We start from the raw sequence: 13914 nt of genomic DNA, 5'->3' as shown, positions 1-13914 counted from the left end.
ATGTTGCAATGTGTTAATTGCATCTCATAATATCAGTTTTTATTCTTTTAAATTTATTTATTTATTTTTATTTTTATTAAAGCATTTCTTTGATTCTAAGATACTGTGATGCTTCTTTGGCGAAATGAAGCAACTCCAATGATGAAACACAGCAATAACTTTTATTTAACACTCAAAAAAATGGCGACATACAAACAAGAAGAGAAAACATATTCTAACATTTAAAAATAATTTACATTCTTCGTGCGAGAGTCGCACGTAGCACTCGAGTCTGGTTTCAAATATTGCCATTCACAAATACCTTAATGTTCATCTATTTAAATTATTTAAACTACAAGATTTTAACAATACCAAGAGCGTCCTTTAATTTCAGTGCCAGCAAGAGGGGGCCGGAGAGAAGGGGGAAAAAGACTGTTTCTGTGCAAATAAAAATGTATTAAAAAATTAAAATGCATCTAATCATTTTGAGAAGCAATTTTTACTTCCTTGTACGAAGTAAAGGAAGTACTGTGACTGCGAAAAATTTCGGGTAACGTATTTCAACAAAAATATCCATTTTGACCGCTCTCGATTCCATTTGAACAACGTTTTTGCATTACATCTGCACGTACGGACAGAATAAAGGACTCTTTTTCCTCAAACGGATCGTGAAATAGATTTAAAATGGATTCAGAAGAGGGTTTTTTTTCGTGACGTCTGTACGTACGTATGTATGTATTTCGGAGAACTCAAAAACAAGTAGCCTCAGAACGTTGTGAAATTTTGTATATGGGACTGCCATAACATGTAGCTGTGCACCTCAATATTTGGTTACTATCGGCCATACCAAAAGTATATAAATATACACCCACTCTACCCGGTATGTTGAGCTAAGATTTTTTTATTTATATACAGGGTGTCTCGTAAATGCTGTGACAAACTTCTGGGGGGAGGTAGGGTACATCATAAGGATTAAGAATCGCATAGGAACCCATGCCCGGAAATGTCAGGGGTAAGTGGTAGCAGAGGTCGAAAATGGGAAAGGAAACGAGAGAGTGATTTGAAACATTTATTGGACATGAATACTATGACAACTTGAATGTTACAACAGATGCTGGAAGTTTGCACCATCAGACGCCAAACATGCCTGACACCGACGGACCATTGATTCCCGGTGCATGTTCAAACACAGAGTTTCATTGGTTGTAGCAGTTGCGCAGGCGAATCTTGCCACGAGATCCATTTCAGACACAACAGAATCGTGATACGCGACACTTTTGATGGCTCCCCACAAAAAGAAATCAAGGCTCGATAAATCCGGTGAGCGTGGTGGCTAGGGAACCGGTTCACCACGCCCAATTCATCGATGCGGAAATGATCTAATCTACGAACTTCCAGTCCAAAATGAGCAGGCGCCCCATCATGTTGGAACCACCGCATGTTGCACCTCACATTCTGTGGAACATCGTCAAGCAAGCCGGGAAGAAATTGCTCCAGAAAGGTCAGATAATTCGCGGCATTCAACGTGGATGGTAAAAGGTACGGCCCAACCAAGTAGTCGCCGACCAAACCCGCCCACACATTGACTTTGAAGCGTTGCTCTACGTGGTGCCGCACACCATGGGGGTTTTCTTGAGCCCACAAATGCTGATTGTGGTGATTGAGCATGTCATCCCTAGTGAATGGGGCCTCATCCGTGAACAGCACATAAGCTGGGAAATTAACATCACGCGCACTTTCTTGCAGAAACCACTGTGCGAAACGCACACGTTCAGGATAGTCATCGGAGAGCAGTAACTGAACTCTTTAGAGACGAAAAGCGTAGAAGCACTCGACAGTCAAGACACTCTGGGCACTGGTAGGAGACATTCTTAATTGAGAGGCAATGGCACGTATGCTGGTTCTTGGATTACACTCCACCGTATCCAACGCACTTTCTTCACTAACAGCCGAACGAGTCAACAGTGGCCTGCCCTTACTTGTCCTGCCACTTCTTAATGATCCGTAGTTCCAACAATTTTGATGCAGACGTGCAAACAAACTGTGAGTGTGGTTGATGTCTGTCCTAGAAGCGTTCTCGATAAATGCTTGCAGCGGCTCGTCCATTATCCGCAGCTGTTCAATACACTAAATGCATGTCTACAAGCTGCTGTCCGTTTCTGTAGCATTCCATGCTCTTAGTATGGTGCCTACCGCTCGAATGAGGCAATCCTCACTTTCCATTAGCACTCTCCTGTACAGCATCCCCTGGTGGCGTACAATGACGTTTCTGAGCATGGAATTCTTAATCCTATGGAATTTCCTGTGGAATTATTAACGCTTATGATGCGCCCTACCTCCTGCAGAAGTTTGTCGCAACATTAACGGCACAAGGTGTCCCGTAAATACATACATGTCAGTAAACTATGCATTTTTTGCTTTGAAAGTAATTAAATTATGTTGTTCTTATTATGTTCCGGTTAAAGTTTTTGTGCTTTTATTTAATTTCCTTCCAATACTTGTAGAATTATCAAAAAGTTGCTTAAGTTCCACTAAGCTGAACGACGCTGCCATTTGTTTACATTTGAAACTTAGCAGTACAGTGAGTTAAGTCAGTTTCTGCAAGTTTCTTCAGTGTCTTTTCGCAAAAAGTTTTGTGCCCCGAAAAATCTGTCTTTCTGTCTAATTTTAATTAATTTAAACTCCAATTTTAATTGTAAAAATTGTTTTTTTTTAACGGTTTTTAACTCTATTTGGTGTTTTACGATTTTTAATGAAGATGTTTTGAGTTTTTATTTACTTTTTCCTTGCCGCGAAGTAAAAACTGAACTGAATGAAAAATATATCTAAAATGAAATACGGGAAAATAAACTTTAAATGAAATGCAGCAAAAAATGTGCATAATTTAATAATAAGCCGTACAAGGAAAGTCCATTTGGCCCATCAGATTGTACAAGGCCGTTAATAGGCCATACAAGGAAGTCGTGGACTGTCCGCGTCAGATGTTTTTCTTTTAACAATGGACATCGACTTATTAACAACATGACTATGCATTTAGTTGTTAAAATTAATTACTTCAGAATGATTAATAATTCGGAAAATATCTTAGATTTTTCAGACGCACTCCCGTCTGGGTAAGATATAATAATAATAATAAATAAATAAATAAATAAAAGAAGATACATACTATAGTTAATTTATATACAAGGTGAGCCAAAAGTTCGTTAAACATTAAAAATTCATAAAAAAGCAAGAAATTATGATCAAGAATTGAGGTTTGCAAGAAAGGGCTCAAAAGGAAGTCGGACTTTTTTTAGCAGCAAAAAAACTTTAGTTAAAAATGTCACCGGTAGAAAGTGCTGACATGCCAAAGATTCGGCAGAATTATGCAAATTAATTTTGCAATAAAAGACCGTGATACTCGAGTATTTCTCCCGATAACACAGATGCAGTTACACAGCTTTGAGGCTTGAATTGACAGTGCATGAATCTCTTCAAAATTTAAATTTAAAAAAAATTACAATATCTCAAATAAATTACTTTCTAAAATATTTTGAAACGTTCAACTATGTTCGATTTGGGGTAAAGTGTCAGCTTAGGCATCCAGGTGTATCAAACACCGTTCCACAAAAAGGGGGAGGATTTCTCTTTCGCTTTCAGAATGTTATCTTTGCCCGAGCGAGCGTTGTTGGTGCAGTTGTCCTATTTGAACGGAGAGTCAGCAACTGTTGTGTAGCGAAAATTTTGCACGGCGGAAGAACTGGAGACAAAGAATGGCCCCATATCGTGTTCTGGAATACTGAAGTTTGTCAAACGGTTCGAAGAAACTGGTCGTTTCTAGGATCGGCCACGAAGTGAAAGAGCCTCGTTGGGGAAGGGCCGAATTACTGCGGTGGAAATCACTATGGATGATATAGCGGCGGAATCCTTCACAGGGTTAACAATGCTCGCAAAGCTGGAAGGATATTGGATGTGCCTCACTCATCGATTCGACGTATCCTACGCGGGATATTGCAGCTCTATCAATATTAATTGCAATCACTGCATAAGTGAGACACAGCTATGAGGGAATCATTTGCCGAGTGGGATACGGCAAGATTTGAAAGCTACCTTCAGTGGTTGTTCAACGTTATCTGGACGGATGAGGTGCACTTCATACTACACGGGGATGTTAACACTCAGAACACTCATATATGGGCGACGTCCAGTCCTCGTGAATACACGACAATGTTATTGCATCCGGCCCGCTTCTCTTCATCTTTAACTGTCGGACCAGTCTTCTTTGAAGAACCGTGTCCCATATTTGCCTGGTAAACGTGCACAGTAACTCTTTTGCGAGACAGAGTCACGCCCGCATTAAATCAAAGAGTTGTGTTATCTATAATAAGCCTTATGCAGTATGGCGAACCGCCACACTATGCCAATCCAGTAAAAGATTCCTATTGAGTACCTTTGGTGAAGACGTAGTGACCAGTCGAGGTTGCAAGATCGCATGGCCTCCAAGATCGCCCGACATCACTCCGGTCGACTTCTGGTTGTGGGGCTATTTAAAATCAGTTGTGTAGTATCGTTCATCCGCTTCAACATCGGCTGAACTCAAAGATTCTCTCTGTCGTGAGGTTTTTGCAATTCATTCCGACATGTAGCATTCAGCTGTAACGGGCGTTGTGAGTCGCCTTAGTTGTGTCGTACAATGTTCTGGAGGTCATATTGAACAATTGTTATTGCAAGAGTAAATGAATGGAGGGTACTGTTTTCCTGTTCATTGTGTTTCGGGTCGTCAGCGCCCTCTACCGTTGATATTTTTAACTATATTTTTTTGCTGCGAAAAATAATCCGACTTCCTTTTGAGCCCTTTCTTCCAAATCGCACTTCTTTATAAGTAAGAGGAATGTTAAAAAGCTAATGCTAAAAAAATACATTTGACACTATACTTCCTTAGCAAAAATGTAAAAGCATGTAACAACTAGAAACAATATTAAAGAAGTAAAAGCTATAGTGTACAAACTAAATGTAAAAATGACAAATTGAGATAACTTCAAAATCAAAAAGGGTAAGAAAAAATAAAGAAATTTTAACGCACAAAGAATTTAAAAAAGAACTCTTGTAAAAAATTAAATGCATTTCAAATACACAGTAAATATGTACAAAAAATTGCAACAAATGATTCAGGCTCAACCTCGAGGATGAACTCGAGGTTTGAGCCGGATTTATCAAGGGAAAAGCAGCTCAAAACGCGAACCAAGTTAATATCTATAGCGCGTTTCGTCAAACGATAATAATTGAGACTATAAACGTAATTTCACTAATAGAATAATCCAACTTAATAATCTAAAAAAGTTAGTTTATACATATATATATATAATAATAATAATTTATCATAAGAAAACTTTCCATATACCATCTCCAAGAAATATAAATTCAATTTAAAACCACGAAAAAAATTTTAGTCAGATTTTAAATATTAAAACTAGCGGGCAAGCCCGCCAGCTGAGCGGGCTGAAGCCCGCTTATCATTGTTCGTGTGTATAAGAGTTGCCATCGTAATTTCGCCGTTATGCGAAAGTTGGACCCAACTACAAGTGTACAGTGGCTATGCGCGGGCTGCGCCCGCTTTGTTCACATATGCATGGAGAAGATACTGCATAAACGATACACATGCGTTAAAGCAAGAAAACACCCGGGGAGCCAGCTCGTTCGCCGGGACCGAAAGTTGGATCGAACTACCAGCGTTAAGAGGTTTTGAGCAGGCTGCGCCTGCTTTTATCACATATGCATCCAGAAAACACTTTATACACTATACATATGCGGAAAATCACGAAAACACCCATGCAGCCAGCCCGCTCGCCGAGATTCGAAAGTTCGACCGAACTACCAGTGTTCAGCGGTTTTACCCGGTATCCGCACGCTGTATTCACGTATGCATCCAAATTTTGTATACTGTACCCCGGAATTCGAAAGTTGGACCGAAATACCAGTGTTCAGCGGCTTTGTGCGGGCTGCGCCCGCTTTATTCACATATGCATGGAGAAGATACTGCATAAACGATACACATGCGTTAAAGCAAGAAAACACCCGGGGAGCCAGCCAGTTCGCCGGGACCGAAAGTTGGATCCAACTACCAGCGTTAAGAGGTTTTGAGCAGGCTGCGCCCGCTTTTATCACATGTGCATTCAGAAAACACTTTTTACACTATACACATGCGGAAAATCACGAAAACGCCCATGCAGCCTGCCCGCTCGCCGTGATACGAAAGTTTGACCGAACTACCAGTGTTCAGCGGTTTTACCCGGTATCGGCGCGCTGTATTCACGTATGCATCCAAATTTTATGTACAGTTTCCCGGAATTCGAAAGTTGGACCGAACTACCAGTGTTCAGAAGTTTTGCGCGGGCTGCTCCCGCTTTATCCAAGTATGCATGCAGAAGATACTGCATACACGTTACACATGCGGAAAATCACGAAAAAACACATTGAGCCCACACGGTCGCGTGGATTCGAAAGTTGGACCGAACTACCAGTGTTCAGGGGTTTTGCGCTTGTTCCCCCTGCTTTATTCCCGTGCGCATTCAGAAGATAATGCATACACGTTACACATGCGGAAAATCACTGAAACACACATAGAGTCAGTGTGTTGGCCGGGATTCAAAGTTGGACCGAACTACCAGCGTTCAACGGTTTTGACCGGGTTACGCCTGCTTTATTCACGTATTCATCCAGCAGATACTCCGTATACGATACACATGCCTAAAATCACGAAAACACGCAATCAGCCAACCCGCTAGCCGGGATTCGTAAGTTGGACCGAATTACCAGCATTCAACATTTTTTCGCGGGATTCATCCGCTTTATTCACCTATTCATCCAGAAGATACTGCATACACGGTACACATGCGTAAAATCGCGCAAACACCCATGGACCCAGCCCGTTTTCCGCGATTCGAAAGTAGGACCGAACTACCAGTGCTCAGCGGTTCTGCGCGGACTGCGCCCGCTTTACTCGCATATGCATCCAGAAAATACTGCATATACTATACACATGCGGAATATCACGAAAACACCTATGCAGCTAGCCCGTTAACCGAGATTCGAAAGTTGAACCGAACTACCAATGTTCAGCGGATTTGCGCGAAGTTCGACCGCTTTATTCAATTATGCATACGCGTAAAATCCCGCAAACACCCACGGACCCAGCCCGTTTGCCGGGATTCGAAAGTAGGACCGAACTACCAGTGTTCGGTGGTTTTGCGCAGGCTGAGCCCGCTTTATACACGTGTGCATGCACAAGATACTGCATACGCGTTACACATGCAGAAAATAACGAAAACACCTATGCAGCGCGCTTGTTCACCCTGATTCGAAAGTTTGACCGAACTACCAGTGTTTAGTGAATTTACCGCTCAGCCGCGAATGTGCCGTTGTATAAAGTGTAATCGCGAAAATTATCGCATTTATTATTGAAACAGTAGATTCGTTATTAAAATTCCTATATTTTTTATAAACTTCAATATAATCACTCAAAAAATTGTATCAATATATATATTAATGCAATTAATAATTCATAATTATTTATAATAAAAAAAGTTTCCATATACCATCTCCAAGGAAAATATGTTCAATTTAAAACCCCGAACGGAACTACCATTGTTCAGTGACTTTACCTCTCAGCCGCTAATGGGCTGTTGTAGAAAGTGTAATCGCGAAAATTTTCGGGTTTGTTTATTAAAACAGTATATTCATTATTAAAATTCCTTTACTTTTTATAGCTTCAACATAATCACACAAAATGTTATATTAATGCAATTAATAATTCGTAATTATTTCTAATAATAAAAGTTTCCATATACCATCTCCAAGGAACACACATATTCAACTTAAAACCCTGAACGAAAAATAATTTTATTCAAAAATTAAATTAGTATTTTAAATAGTAATTTCAGTTTCTCTTTTAAAAATCTGTAAAGAAAATATTTAATCTAAAAAAGAAACAAATCAAAAGTAAATTTTAAATATTGAAAAAAAAAAAAAAAAAAAAAAACCTAACAGAAATATATAACACGACACGTAAATTAAGTGGACGTACCTAAAACCATGAAAAAATATATCATTCGGAAAAATTAATTATTCCAAAGCATAATAACATATTTAAAAAAAATAGCGCTTTCAGATTTTTTAATTAATATCTCAGCTGTTGAAAGTTATAGAACTCCAAGAACGTCATCATTTTAATTTAATGTAATATAACAACTCTTACTCAATATCAATAAAGAATTAACATGGCAATAACATATCGTGTCAATTATCTTAACCTGAAATTAATAAAATAGAAAAAGTAGCTGTTTATTTAAAATACTGACATAATCGAAATATTTTCAAAATACAGTGAGTTAACATGCAATCGCGTGCTTTATTCAACTTCAGAATATTAACCTTGATTTTTATCTCCGGCCGTTCAAGAAAAATGAGAGTAAAAATTAGCGTTTTCACAGTTTTTAATTAATATCTCGGCTGATTAAAGTCGTACGAAGATGACAATGGTATCAATGGATTCGCAGAATTTTTTAGAATCCGGAGACACCTGTCTGGAATTCCAACTCAGCGCCGTTCTATAGATATTTAAGAAAAACGAAATTTGACACGTGACCTTTCGCCGGCACAAATCTCGAGCGGAAGCAATTGTCCCCCCCCCAGCGCTTTCGAAAAAGCAATTTTATCTCACCTAATTCCGAGACAGTTGCCACTCCGAAAAATGAAATAACGTTTTCGCAGTTTTTAATTAATAACTCCGCCAATTATTGTCGTACGTAGATGGGACCGGTATCGATAGATTCGTTGATTTTTTTGGAACCCGGTGATATGCGTTTCGAATTCTAACTCGGCGCCGTTCCGTAGTTATTCGAGAAAAACGAATTTGGCACTTGGCCAAATCCCTAAAACAGGGAAAACCCGACCAAAAAGTGCAAAACGTAGGGAAATGTAGGGAGAAAATCAGTTTTTAATCAATATCTCGGCTAATTAAAGTCGCACGAAGATGCCGATGGTCAATACGGCGAGCCACGGGAATTCTGAATCCAACGGTACCTTCCACTAAGCTCTGCACCCGGCCGTTCCTGAGAAGATGATGATACAAACACACAAACAAACAGACAGAGGCACACAGATTTTAATAGTATAGACTAGCGGGCAAGCCCGCCAGCTGAGCGGGCTGAAGCCCGCTTATCATTGTTCGTTTTTAAAAGATATCCTATGTTAAATTTGGCCGGTATTGAAAAGTTGAACCGAACTACCATTTTTAGCGGCATTCCGCGGGCTTCCCCCGCTTTTTTCACCTATGCATCCAGAAGTTACCGCATACACTATACATATGCGGAAAATCACGAAAACACCCATGCTTCCAGCCCTTTCGCGGGTATTCGAAATTTGGACCGAAATACCAGTGTTCAGCGCTTTTGGGCGGGAGCCCGCCCAAAACATTGTTCACGTGTGCATGCAAAAGATACTGCGTACACCGTACACATGCGTAAAATCACGAAAACACCCCTCCAGCCAGCCCGCTGCCGATTCGAAAGTTGGACCGAAATACAATTTTTCAGCGATTTTGCGCGTGCTGTGCCCGCTTTATTCACGTATGCATGCTGAAGATGGTGCATAAACGATACACATGCGTAAAATCACGAAAACAAACATGGAGCCTGCCTGTTCGCCGGTATTCGAAAGTTGGACCGAATTACCAGTGTTATGTGGCTTTGCGCGGGCTCTGCCCGCTTTATTCACATATACACCCAGAAGATACTCCATACACTATTCACATGCGTAAAATCACGAAAACACCCATGGAGCCAGCCAGTTCGTCGGGATTCGAAATTATCGCATTACCAGAACCGCATTACCAGTATTCTGTGCCCGCTTTATTCACGTATGCATCCATGAGATACTTTATAAACGATACACGTGCGAACAATCACGAAAACTCCCATGCAGCCAGCCCGCTCGCCGAGATTCGAAAGTTTGAGCGAACTACCAGTGTTCAGCGGTTTTACCCGGTATCCGCGCGCTGTATTCACGTATGCATCCAAATTTTATATACAGTACCCCGGAATTCGAAAGTAGGACCGAAATACCAGTGTTCAGCGATTTTGTGGAGCGGGCTGCGCCCGCTTTATACACATAAGCATGGAGAGGATACTGCATAAACGATACACATGAGTTAAAGCAAGAAAACACCCGGGGAGCCAGCTCGTTCGCCGACACCGAAAGTTGGATCGAACTACCAGCGTTAAGAGGTTTTCAGCAGGCTGCGCCCACTTTTATCACATATGCATCCAGAAATCACTTTATACACTATACACATGCGGAAAATCAGGAAAACACCCATGCAGCCAGCCCGCTCGCAGAGATTCGAATGTTTGACCGAACTACCAGTGTTCAGCGGTTTTACCCGGTATCCGCGCGCTGTATTCACGTATGCGACCAAATTTTATGTACAGTACCCCGGAATTCGAAAGTTGGACCGAACTACCAGTGTTCTGTAGTTTTGCGCGGGCTGCTCCCGCTTTATTCAAGTATGCATGCAGAAGATACCGCATACACGTTACACATGCGAAAAATCCCGAAAACACACATTGAGCCAACACGGTCGCTTGGATTCGAAAGTTGGACCGAACTACCAGTAATCAGAGGTTTTGAGCGAATTTCGGCCGCTTTATTCACTTATGCATCCAGAAGATGCTGCGTACACGAGGCACATGCGTAAAATCACGCAAACACCCATGGACCCAGCCCGTTCGCCGGGATTCGAAATTAGGACCGAACTACCAGAGTTCAGCTTTATTCATTTATGCATCCAGAAGACACTGCATACACAACAGATATGCGTAAAATCACAAAAAACATGAGTGTAGCCTGCCTGCTCACCGGGATTCGAAAGTTACCGTATACCATCTCAAAGGAGCAAAGAAAAATCTTTAATCTAAAAAAAAAAAAAAAGTGTGAATTTAACTTTTATTGGTGCGAACTTATTTAAAATATCATTTGCATTAAAAGATAATATCTAAATTAAGTGCACGTATCTAATAACATAAAAAAATATATTATTCCAAAAAATCAAATTTATTATTAAAAAAATAACAACATATTTTTAAAAAATAGCTTTTTCAGATTTTTTAATTAATATCCCAGCTGATTAAAGTTGTACAACTTCAGGAACGTCATCATTTAAATTTAATGTAATATAATAACTTTTATTCAATATCAATAAAAGAATTAACGTGACAATCATCCTAACCTGAAATTAAAAAAAAATTGTGAAAAGCAGCTGTTTATTTAAAATGCCTACATTAACGAAATATTTTTAAAATACAGTTAGGTAACATGCAATCGCGTGCTTTATTCAACTTTAGAATATAACCTTGATTTGTATCTGCGGCGATTCAAGAAACTGTTGCAATCGGAAAAATGAGCCCGAAAATTAGCGTTTTCACAGTTTTTAATTAATATCTCAGCTGATTAACGTCCTACGAAGATGAGAATGGTATCATTGGATTCGTAGAATTTTTTGGAATCCGCAGACACCTGCCTCGAATTCCAACTCAGCGCCGTTCCATAGATATTTAAGAAAAAAGAAATTGACACGTGACCTTTCGCCAGCACAAATCTCGAGCGGAAGCAATTGTCATCCCCCCGGCGCAATTTCGAAAAAGCAATTTTATCTCAGCTAATTCCGAGACGGTTGCCACTCCGAAAAATGAAATAACGTTTTCGCAGTTTTTAATTAATAACTCCGCCGATTATTGTCGTACGAAGATGGGACCGGTATCGATGGATTCGTTGATTTTTTTCGAATACGGGGATATGCGTTTCGAATCGCAACTCGGAGCCGTTCCGCAGATATTCGAGAAAAACGAATTTGGCACTCGGCCAAATCCCTAAAATAGGGAAAACCCGTGAAAGAAAGTGCAAAACGTAGGGAAATGTAGGGGAAAAAGCAGTTTCTAATTAATATCTCGGCTAATTAAAGTCGCACGAAGATGCCGATGGTCAATATGGCGAGCCACGGGAATTCTGAATCCAACGGTACCTTCCGCTAAGCTCTACACCCAGCCGTTCCCGAGGAGATGATGTTACAAACACACAAACAGACAGAGGCACACAGATTTTAATAGTATAGACTAGCGGGCAAGCCCGCCAGCTGAGCGGGCTGAAGCCCGCTTATCATTGTTCTTATATATAAGAGTTCCTAATGTAATTTGGCCGGTATTCTAAAGGTGGAACGAACTACCAGTGTCCAGCGGTTTTAACCGGATTATTCCCGTATGCATCCATACGGTACTGCATACACCTTACACATGCGGAAAATCACGTAAACACGCGTTCAGCCAGCCCGCTCCCCGGGATCGAAAGTTGGACCGAAATACCAGTGTTCATCGGTTTTGCGAGGGCAGCAACCGCTTTCTTAACGTATGCGTGCACAAGATACTGCATACTTGTTAACACATGCGTAAAATCACAAAATAACCTATGCAGACAGCCCTTTAACGGGTATTCGAAAGTTGCACTCAACTACCATTGTACAGCGGTTTTGCGCGGGCTGTGCCCGCTTTATTCAAATATGAATCCAGAACATACTGTATACACGATACACATGCGTAAAATCACGAAAACACACAGGGAGCCAGCCCTTTCGCCGGGATTCGAAAGTTGAACCGAACTACCAGCGTTCAGCGGTTTCGCGCCCGCTTTATTTACTTCTGCATCGAGAAGACACTGCATACACGATACACATGCGTAAAATCACGAAAACACCCATGGAGGCAGCCCGTTCGCCGGGATTCGAAAGTTGGAACAAACTACCAGTGTTCAGCGGTTTTGCGAGGGCTGCACCCGCTTTATTAACGTATGCGTGCACAAGATACTGCATACTTGTTAACACATGCGTAAAATCACGAAATAACCTATGCAGACAGCCCTTTAACGGGTATTCGAAAGTTGCACTCAACTACCAGTGTACAGCGGTTTTGCGCGGGCTGCGCCCGCTTTATTCAAATATGAATCCAGAACATACTGTATACACGATACACATGCGTAAAATCACGAAAACACACAGGGAGCCAGCCCGTTTGCCGGGATTCGAAAGTTGAACCGAACTACCAGTGTTCAGCGGTTTTTCGCTGTCTGCGCCCGCTTTATTCATGTATGCATCCAGAAGATACTCCATACACTATACACATGTGGAAAATCACGAAAACACCCATGCAGCCAGCCCGCTCGCTACCAGTGTTCAGTGCCTTTACCGCTCAGCCGCTAATGGGCCCTGTTAGAAAGTGTATTCGCGAAACATTTCGCTTTCATTATTCAAACAGTATATTCGTTATTAAAAATCCCTCAATTTTTGATAAACTTCAACTTAATCACACACAAAATTGTATCTATATATATATTAATGAAATTAATAATTCATAATTATTTATAATAAGAAAGATTTCCATATGCCATCTCCAAGGAACGCATATTCATTTTTAAACCCTGAGCGAAAAAACATTTTTAATCAATACTTAAATTCGTATTTTAAATAGTAATTTGAATTTCTTTTTTAAAAATCTGGAAAAAAAATTTCATCTAAAAAAAAGAAAATTCAAAATTAAATTTTAAATATTGAAAAATAGTAGCTATTGTCATTGATTGTAGATTAACCCACTTAACAATGACATAAACCAAACTACAACAACAGCACCACTGCTGCAAGGAGTGACATTTGAGTTTAAGAAGTATTCTCTATTCGTATAAAGCTAATATTCAATTAAATTTTAATTGTAAAAAAGACGTTAAAATAATTATTATTGCTGCCAACTAATTCACAATATCATTTAAATTCAAAAAGGATATGTAAATTAAGTGGACGTAACCAAAACCATGAAAAAATATATTATTCGAAAAGATTAAATTTATTATTCCAAAAAA

The sequence above is a fragment of the Stegodyphus dumicola genome, chromosome 11, assembly GCF_044657685.1.
Source record: "Stegodyphus dumicola isolate Sdum_Otavi_A_Nest chromosome 11, ASM4465768v1".
Lineage (NCBI taxonomy): Eukaryota > Metazoa > Arthropoda > Arachnida > Araneae > Eresidae > Stegodyphus > Stegodyphus dumicola.
The sequence above is the reverse complement of the archived record's forward strand: the minus strand, read 5'-3'. Positions refer to the sequence as shown.